The sequence below is a fragment of the Anas platyrhynchos genome, chromosome 7, assembly GCF_047663525.1.
Source record: "Anas platyrhynchos isolate ZD024472 breed Pekin duck chromosome 7, IASCAAS_PekinDuck_T2T, whole genome shotgun sequence".
Taxonomy (NCBI): domain Eukaryota; kingdom Metazoa; phylum Chordata; class Aves; order Anseriformes; family Anatidae; genus Anas; species Anas platyrhynchos.
The window spans coordinates 8,807,442-8,816,280 of NC_092593.1; the positions used below are offsets into that span (position 1 = coordinate 8,807,442).

The 8,839-nt window shown below is 38.8% G+C and overlaps 1 long non-coding RNA gene across 5 annotated transcripts; it reads right to left on the bottom strand.

The window, feature by feature from the left end:
- Positions 1-862: 862 nt before the first annotated feature.
- LOC106020149 (uncharacterized) lies at positions 863-8,634 on the bottom strand. 5 transcript variants are annotated; one of them, XR_002406524.4, is made up of 5 exons: positions 8,337-8,634; positions 7,843-7,924; positions 7,649-7,712; positions 3,987-4,072; positions 863-3,889 (listed from the first exon to the last, which is right to left on the bottom strand). It is a non-coding gene; the product is annotated as an uncharacterized lncRNA (long non-coding RNA). The 5 variants fall into 5 exon arrangements; XR_002406527.4 differs by having other exon boundaries at positions 863-3,860; positions 7,649-7,717; XR_001195551.5 differs by having other exon boundaries at positions 7,649-7,717.
- Positions 8,635-8,839: the final 205 nt, after the last annotated feature.

The window sequence follows — 8,839 nt, forward strand, 5'->3', positions numbered from 1 at the left end:
GGTGTACCTTAAATGCGTTTGTATTTCAAAACCACAGAGCTATCATATCAACACTTTGCTGCACTCTTTGGGAAAAATCATTCAGGCTGCTCTGAGAAATGTAAGTTACGCTATCAAAATGCATCGCTTTACAGCACGGCTTCATTTTGAAGGAGTGTGGGAATCATTCACAGTGCTGCACTCCTCAGGGTTTCTCACCAGGGGCATCATTCCAGAGTTAGGTATTTTCAAGTACTCACAATTGGAATAAATTTCCCCTCACCGGAGAAAAACAAAAAAAAAAACCATGGCTTGCATTTGACTGTAATGAGACCTCACTGTGATATAATGCTTACAGAAGTACCCTTAAATTCCCATCCTGAGCTGTCCACAAGACCCACAAGGTCATTTCAGGATGCCTCAGCCTTTTCTCCAGCAACATCAATCTCTCTTGGGCCCAGCTACACCAGCAGTTCCCCAGGTTTCCATAGGGTGAGAGCCCAAAGCAGTTTAAGGAGCTGCAAAGCTTCCACACCATGCAATCAATCCTATGCCAAAAATTCAGGCATCACCTAGCAGACACTGGATGTGTGCCTGATGTATGTGTAGTAGTTTCTGACTTTGTAACCGGATGCACACTGCATTCCCAGAGTGAGAACACTGGAATATCCATAAAAAGGTTTAAGAATGATTATGTTTTGATATCTAATGCTAGAAGGGACTGTGAGGCTGCAGGGTAGCAGAGAAGAGCAGTGCACAGAAGGAAGAAGCATGGGTGAAATCCCTGCAGATGTACCTACCGTGGACTGACTACTCTGCCTAAAGCAGTTTTGGTTGTGGTTGCATCTCAGCTGCTTTATATTGCTAAAGTTTTCTACACAGCAAATATCAGGTTTTAAACAATCCACAAGAACCCACATTTTCTCTAGTGGCAGATTGTGCAGGATGTTGCGATAATCTCCCCAGAATTGAGAAAGTGTATGATAAGGAAGGAAAGATTCAGTTTTTAAAGAAACTGAATGTTTGGTCACAAGTTGGCGTTCTGCAAAGCTGTGTACAGTTACTCTGACAAGTTGTTAAAAGTAGAGTTCACTAATAAAAGAACTTTATTGATTGTCATGCCACATCAGGTCAGAAATTCATTTAGTATTTTATTGCATTTCTAGCACCAGATGTTTCAGAGGAAGGTGTGAAACTCCCATAACAGAATTATGTAATAACTTGCTTATGAGAGAATCTTCTTCCTATGCCCAATGCTTAACGGTTATAGCATTATTGCTCTTCTTCCTGTATACTATCATCCTAGTTAAAGTTGCTGCAGCTGTCCTTTGCACACATAACAAGCAATTCTAAGTCTTTGACACATTATTGAAATGTTATCCATGGACAGTGAGTTCCATAAGTTAACATGCAAACAATATTCCGGTGGGTTTCTGCCTCTTCTTAAAAACTTCCTTTGATAAAAACTGTGACCAAAAAAGTACCTACCCTGTGCAAATCCATACTATTTTCACAGTATGTAAAAAAGAACAGGCATACGTAAGCCCATGAATTAGAAGCTAGGTTAAAAAACACTTCTGCAACTGCTCTTGAATATCTACAGTGCTTTCATATACTTTCCTGACAGAAGCTCCCTTTCAAGAAAGCTAATGAAACCGAACCCAAAGCAGATGGGAATACAATCAAGACAAATTTGTTTTCCAATTTCAGTCAGTTGTTGTGGATTTTTTCTTCACTCTTCTACTTTCAGATTCCTCATCTGTTTTATGGTTGCTACTACTCACTCTCCCCATAGTGAAAGATCAATACATTCATACTTTTTTAAAGTATTTTCAGATCTCTGAATGAAAGGGGCAACTACATCAAATTCATTTTGTGTTTATAAAAAAGAAAATTTACTTTAAAAGTTAATTCAGTGAAGGCTTCAAAATTCAGATCAATACAGATCTGAGAACTGAATATAGTGAATCTGAATGCAGCGTTATGTATGTGTTATTCAGTCTGGCTCTGACCCAATAAAGCACTTAACCATGTGCCTGGTTTTACATGCTGTAAGTAGCCCCATTGATCTCCAAGGCACTGCTCAGAGCTAAGTGCTCCACTGGATTGGGACCTTTTTGCTGTGGGGCAGAAAGGGAAGTGCCCCAACCAGTAAGATACCCAGGAATCCAATTACATTTCTTTCCCAATAGATCTACCTATAGCCCTTTTTATCACCCCGACCACATTTTCTTTAGTCCACAAGCAATGCTGTTTATCTTACTAGCTTCCAGAAGGGCAGGTGTTATGCAAGCACTCATTTTAGCAGATTTAACATCCTTAAAATTTTTCAAATCCTTAAAAGTTTTCAAATGTAGGCCATGAGTATTTCAGAAATAAGAGCTAAAACACCTCTCCCTAAAGTAAATGAAAGGCAATGGTATTCAGCTCACATTGAGAAATTTTTTCAAGTCTAGGTAGGCACAATGAAAGACTTTGCACTACAAAGCTTCTCAGTCAGTGCTTCTGAAATAACACCTTTGGCTCTTTCTTCCTACATGTTAAGAACAAACAAGCTCTCATGTTTCATCAAGGAGTTGATAAAGGTATTTCTTTCCCTTTTGAAAGATGAGTATAGAATAAATTAAGAGCTGGCCTTACTGGCAAACACTTTTCAGTTTCAGACTCATTCGGGTTCACCTCCTGGTTCTCTTAGCTCACAGAAATATAGGAGATTGTGCTCTTATGCTTGAATACATCAAGTGCCACCTTGAAATACAGGGACTTTGATCTCCCTGATGGTAGTAGCTTGTAATTATTACATTGCTTCCATATTGTAAAAGGCCATGGGAGAGTATATTAGTATTTTAGCAGGGTCTGGGAACTTAAGAAGGAAGTTTCCTAATCCTACTCATTTACTACACCTCAGAGCAAACTCAGAGGGGCACAAACATACTGATTTTTCAACAAAGCTGATGTGGAAGATGCACTCTACAGGTCAACTCATGCACTCCAAGCATTAATGGGCTTCTGCCCAAGGGATAAGAGTACATCCAAAATGCTCACAGTGTGAAGCTTTCATCCTCAGCACCAACATCATCTCCTTTTCCACTGAGTTACTCAGTAGTGTAGATAACAGCAGAAAGCCATAACTTACAAATTAAGGTAATCGCCATTCCACTCCAGTTTCAATTCTCTGCTGGACAGTAAAGTCTGATCTCATTTCTGAATGATGAGAAACTCCTCAGTGAACCATATTTCTGATGCAGAAGAGTACAGGTGTGGAGATGCTTTAGGGAGGTTGCAGCAAAAGATGGATCCCTCTCAGTGTACCAGCAGCAGGCTGGTCTCATCTCTCCCAGACAGCAGAAGTGACACTGAAGAGAACACTCCATTTGTGTGGTGGTTGGTTTTTTGTTCGTTTGTTTTATATGTTAGTTGAAGTGAAGGTAAAGATCAGGAATCTTCATTCTTCTTACATGCAGGTCTGAGAAAAGACCTTAGATTTTCAAACCAGTGTCATTCTGTTCTCTTCACCTGAGCTCTGGTTCCTTGCAGTAGGAAAACTTCTTTTCACACACATAAATGGGCATCAAGTTTGGTCCTCTGTGACTATGTTTTTCTGGACTTGGTGATACAAAACACACAAACATCGTGACACAAAGCTCATAAAGGTGACCCTGGCACACATGTTCTGACAGAACATCCATTTGACTCCTGTGGGATTTCTGATCAGATCAGAAACCTGCCAGTCTGGGGTCCACGTTCAACTCAACATAGTCATGGGGGTAGGCAGCATGGTGTGAGCCTGTCCTTCTTCTTGCATGCACACAGTACAAGTCACTTCACTTTGCAGGTGTCACCTTCTCATTTCCCTCCCGAGGAACCTGCACACATGCCACCTGCAGTGTGGATTTCTAAGAAAACTCACCTACATATTATTAAAATTCATTTCACTTGTATGGATCTGTTTGCAGTACAGAAACATGTAAATATTTTTTAAGGGCTGATATAAGAAATTATCTTACCACCTTAGAAGATCCCATGCTGTGCCTTGTGGAACAACATACCACCAGTTTGGCTTCTACATGGTTTCGGAAGAGCCTTAGAAACTCTGAAAAACAAAGCACAGTTACCAAAGCATTTTGTTTTATTCAGTATTATTTTAATCTCTATTCACTTGTAAGTTTAATACAAAGCTCCAGCACTTAAAGTACATCCATCAATAGTTCTTCCCTGCCTCATTCTCAATTTTATCATTATGTTCACAATTAAGTCAAAACAAAGATTCTTATCCTCTGCACACAAAGTGTAAAAATATTTACTTTACACTGTGAAAGAACTCTGTTCAAATCCAAGAAATTAACCTGGGGGTATTTACAGTATAAATGTCTTTTACAATGATCCCCTTGTGTTAGAACAAACCTAGTCAGTCTAGAATCAGTCTAGCTGTGGATTCCTCTCACTCTCAAGTGAGGCTCAGTAAAAAAGAAAAGATGAAAGCAAGGAAGAGGTTTTATAGTACCTCTCACAGTTCTTTTTTCTCTGGCTAGAATATGATTAAAGATATCTCACAGACTGTGAATAGGCAACATTTCCTAGCAGATATTTCAAATTCTGCCGTTGAGGATAATAAAAAATACTAATAAAAAAAAATCTTCATTCTTACACAGCATTTTTTATCCACAGATTTCAAAGCCATTTCTTATCCCACTACTGGGCCAAGTGCCCAGGGAGGGCTGGAGGTCTCACACACTATCAGAGGAGGAGACAGGTGGGAACCTCCTCACCTTCAGATGCCAGGGCACAGTCACAGCTGGACTGAGTAAAGCCTGGCAATGCCACCCTGAGCAGGGAGCACAACAGAGCATCACAGCATTGCAGGAAGCAGCCTCTTATCTCAGAGCTGCTCCCTGGACCACTATTCTCACTCCATTACAGTGACAGCAATGACTAGCTGAGTCTCCAAGACAGAAATCTTTTCTTCATCATATTATATTGCAATTCCTTTTTCATCTGTCTTCTTCACTTCTAAATCAATTCTCACTCAATGTATTTTTTTCTTTGTTTCATTAACTGATGGTTTTTAAGGACTCTGTGTTGCATAGTTAATAATTTTTCTGTAGCTCAACTTTTTTTTTTTTTCCATCAGTTCACATTTCCAAACCAATTAATTCCTTGTTGTTTTCCAATGGTTATTAAAAGGTAGAAAAATCCAGTTTAACCCAGTCTAGCATCTGAGGGATGCATCTATATGTTAATTACTTTTCCAGTTTGCTAGCAGAAAACTCTACATGATAGAAAGGACTATTTTCTACAATTATCAAGGGCCAGATTTTTAGATGTAGTTAGGTGCTTAAAGGTGTATAAGTGCCCAGCAGGATTTAAGAAGTGCCTAGAGATCTAAATCCTATTGAAATCAGTGTGATCATATATTAGGGGATACCTCAGGTACCTTAATACCTTCAAGAGACCAGCTCTACAAGATGCAAAAAAATGTGTTAAGAAATGACTTTAACACATTTAGTAATACAATGAAGAAGTTAAATGTTTAAAAGAGTTTTTTTTTCAGTTAAAAATATTTTAGGTTCATCAGTAGAATTTATTTGCTATTCAGTTAATGATGCATTCAAGCAAGAGACTTCAGCTAACCAAAAAACCTGAAAATATTTCATTATTGCTATTGTCAAAAGAAACATTTTACTTTTTTTTCCTCCTTTTCTTAAAAAACACATTAATTCTTAAGAAGAATAACCCGTGAGTTAGATAAAGTGATATTGTTTTCTGCTATTACCAGGAAAACTACAGAAATGCATTTTCAATTGAAAACTTTTGTTGTTGTATATATAGTTACCAGCATTTTTCCATCTGTGGTCTTAAGTGGTTTTGATACCTCAATTGCATTGAGTTCTTCCTGTGCAAGATGCTCCAAGGCTAAAGTCATGGCCAGGCTTCCTACCTGTTCACGTGGCTTAATTGAAAAGGCACCCTCAGCACTTGCTCTAGCAGATTTTATCTGTCCCATCCACTTCTGCTGAAATATCACCTGAGCAGCCTCAGACAGATGAAAACAGCTTGAGTTCCTTCTCAGAAAGGTCCTAATAGCTCAGGGAAAGAGTGGTTTGCTGGGGGCTTGAATTCCAGCAGGCTCAGGTGAATTCAGCATTTTGTACAGAAAGCGTTGGAGCTTAGGAGAGTACAGAAATACAGGTTACTCCAGACACTAACCATGTTTTTACAAATACTAGAGTTTGAAGATTGATTTTTCTAGCAGTTTAGAGGAGGTTATACTGTATTACCTCACTCTTTAATGCCATTTAAAGTGGGACTATGGGTAAAACCGGAACAAGTCTCCATGTGGATTGTCAGAAATGACATGTAGCCCAGAGTCCATAATCCCCAAATGTGTAGGTGTTACATTAAGACAGATACCCAAATATCTGTTGGATCTGGGTCTTCAGAAAGAGTTTGTCCAATCTTAAAAATTGTGAGAAGTACCAATTTGCTAGAGGTGGGGTCATCTCTCAAATTCATTTTGTCTGGGTCATCCAAACATGACCTCCTGCCTTCTACTATATGAAGAATTTTAAAATAATTTTACCCTTGTGATAAGCATCACATCAAGAATACCAAGCTAGTAAAATAATGCTTAAGGCCTCACTATGTTTTGTTTATTTCTAGGACACAATGGCCCTGCATCTCTCAATGCTATCATCTCAGATCCTTAGCAGCACAGCAAAAACACAGGAAAAAAAATGTTGCAGTAAAGTGGCTCACTGCTTGTTTATCCAATTTGTTCCTTAGTCCACAACTTGCATTTATTTCCTCCCTAAAAATATTGCAAACTTGCCTAAGGACAAGATGTTTCAAGGTCTGGTAATGGGATTTTTAGCCTTTCACACACAGCTCATTTATCTGAACTCGGGTAGGTCTCCAGGTCAGTGAGTTGTTACCCACTGACTTGTCCAGTGGCCTCTGAAAAATGAATGAGCAACTTTCACACAGCAGACAGTTCTCTACCTAAAAGTTCTCTGCCAAAAGGGGATAGTAACAGAAGGAAAGGCATAAGTACACATGGCTAGAGCCAAAATTTCTTTATGAGCACAAAAGAAGTAAAAAGAAGAAAGTTCCCTTGATGTTCCCAAGTGATGCTAGTAGTGAGATTTGAAGACACCAGTGCCAACCAGCCCATTGTTTCTGGAGAGTTATATTTTACTGACTGTGCACTGAATCAGATTTCTGCTGGCCTTGCTCAGTACAGTCAGCAATAGATTTGGGATAAAATAGGAATTCCCATCCTTTAAAGAAAATTCCAACCTTGTTAAATAGAAATTTTGAAAGGTTAGTAAAATTCAACATTGTATCTAAGAAATATTTTTTATAATATTGAACACTAAAAAATAATGATAATAAAAAACTATAAGCTATATATATAAACACACTCACAGAACTAGCTGAATATTGTCTTAAATTGAGGATATAAAAAAGTAAGCAATAAAGCCATAATGACATAGACAAAGAAAGCTTAGTAAAGATATGTCTTTTTGCTTAAGTTTCCTTCTCCCTCTCATTAAAAACATTCTGAGCAGCTCTACCAGGTACAGACCTTAAAAATGAAATTTTGAAAGATTTTAAATAAGTCAAAACTGCAGGAGCTGAACTAGCTCACATTCTTAGCTGCAAGCTTTACCTTTTGTTTTCCTCCATTTCCCAGCTTCCCACATGGCAAAAATATCTTCATAGTCCAGCCCAATCTACTCTTCCAAAAGAAATCAATTTTTTATTATTTATGTTATTTTATTAGGTCAAGGATTGAGCCACACTTTAATAAACAAATGCATCTGTCACACTTAAACCACAGCTGAAAGCAATCCTTCCATTTACCAGTGGGTTTCAGCAGACGACTGCAGGCATCCTTCAGCAGGCCTACCTTATTTCTGGTGCTTTGGGAGCGCACTATGGGGATCTGCTAGAGACAGACACCCCAGCAAAACAATGCAGGCAGTTCTGCCCATCCCACATAGAAAGCCACTTAACTTCTTCCAAAGTTAACCTCACCAACCAACACAGGGGGTGCCTCTCTACATAAGGAAGTTCCTTCAGCAAAATGTCATGCTCTAGTACTAGCTTAGTACTACATACTTCCAGATCAAGACTATACATTTGTCAAATAATATCCCATACTGGAGTGTATTATTAAAACCATTAAGCAAATATAACTTGAGGAGGAAGACAGTGACAGAAGACTCTTAGACCATGACCCCAGCCACTGCCTTTGAATCACATTCCCTCCCTGCCAGGAGATGACCACCCTGGGCCTGCCAACACCAAGCTGAGTGAGCCAGCACTAGAGGAACAAATGGAGAACACCTTCACACCTCAGTAACAAACACCCTTGAGAGCAGGCATGTGAGGATCCTTATGAATCCCCCCAAAATGATGACTGTAGCCAACTCAATAAAATAAAGTTTTAAAAAAACAACACCCCAAATCACACCCACTCCAGATGAAGCCAAGTACAAAATAACAGAATAAGCTCCATGAGCATCTGAAGAGCAGAAACATCCAGAGACTACTTTAAAATATTTTCTTCATCTTGATTCTCTTATTCTTGATTATTAAAAACAGCATGCAAATACATGCAAAAGACAAACTTTGAGAGCAAGATTCATAATACTAACAGATACATAGGAAAACTAACCTCACCAAAAAGGTTGCTTTTATAATACATTACTCTTCCCCCCCCCCCCCCCCCCACCACTCAGTTCCCACTATGCCCTAATTGTTCCACAGGTGTGAATTTGATAATCTCTAATGATCTCATTGCTTAGCATATTTAAATGATTTATTAACACCTGATAGTTGAAGTTTGATGTTTTTG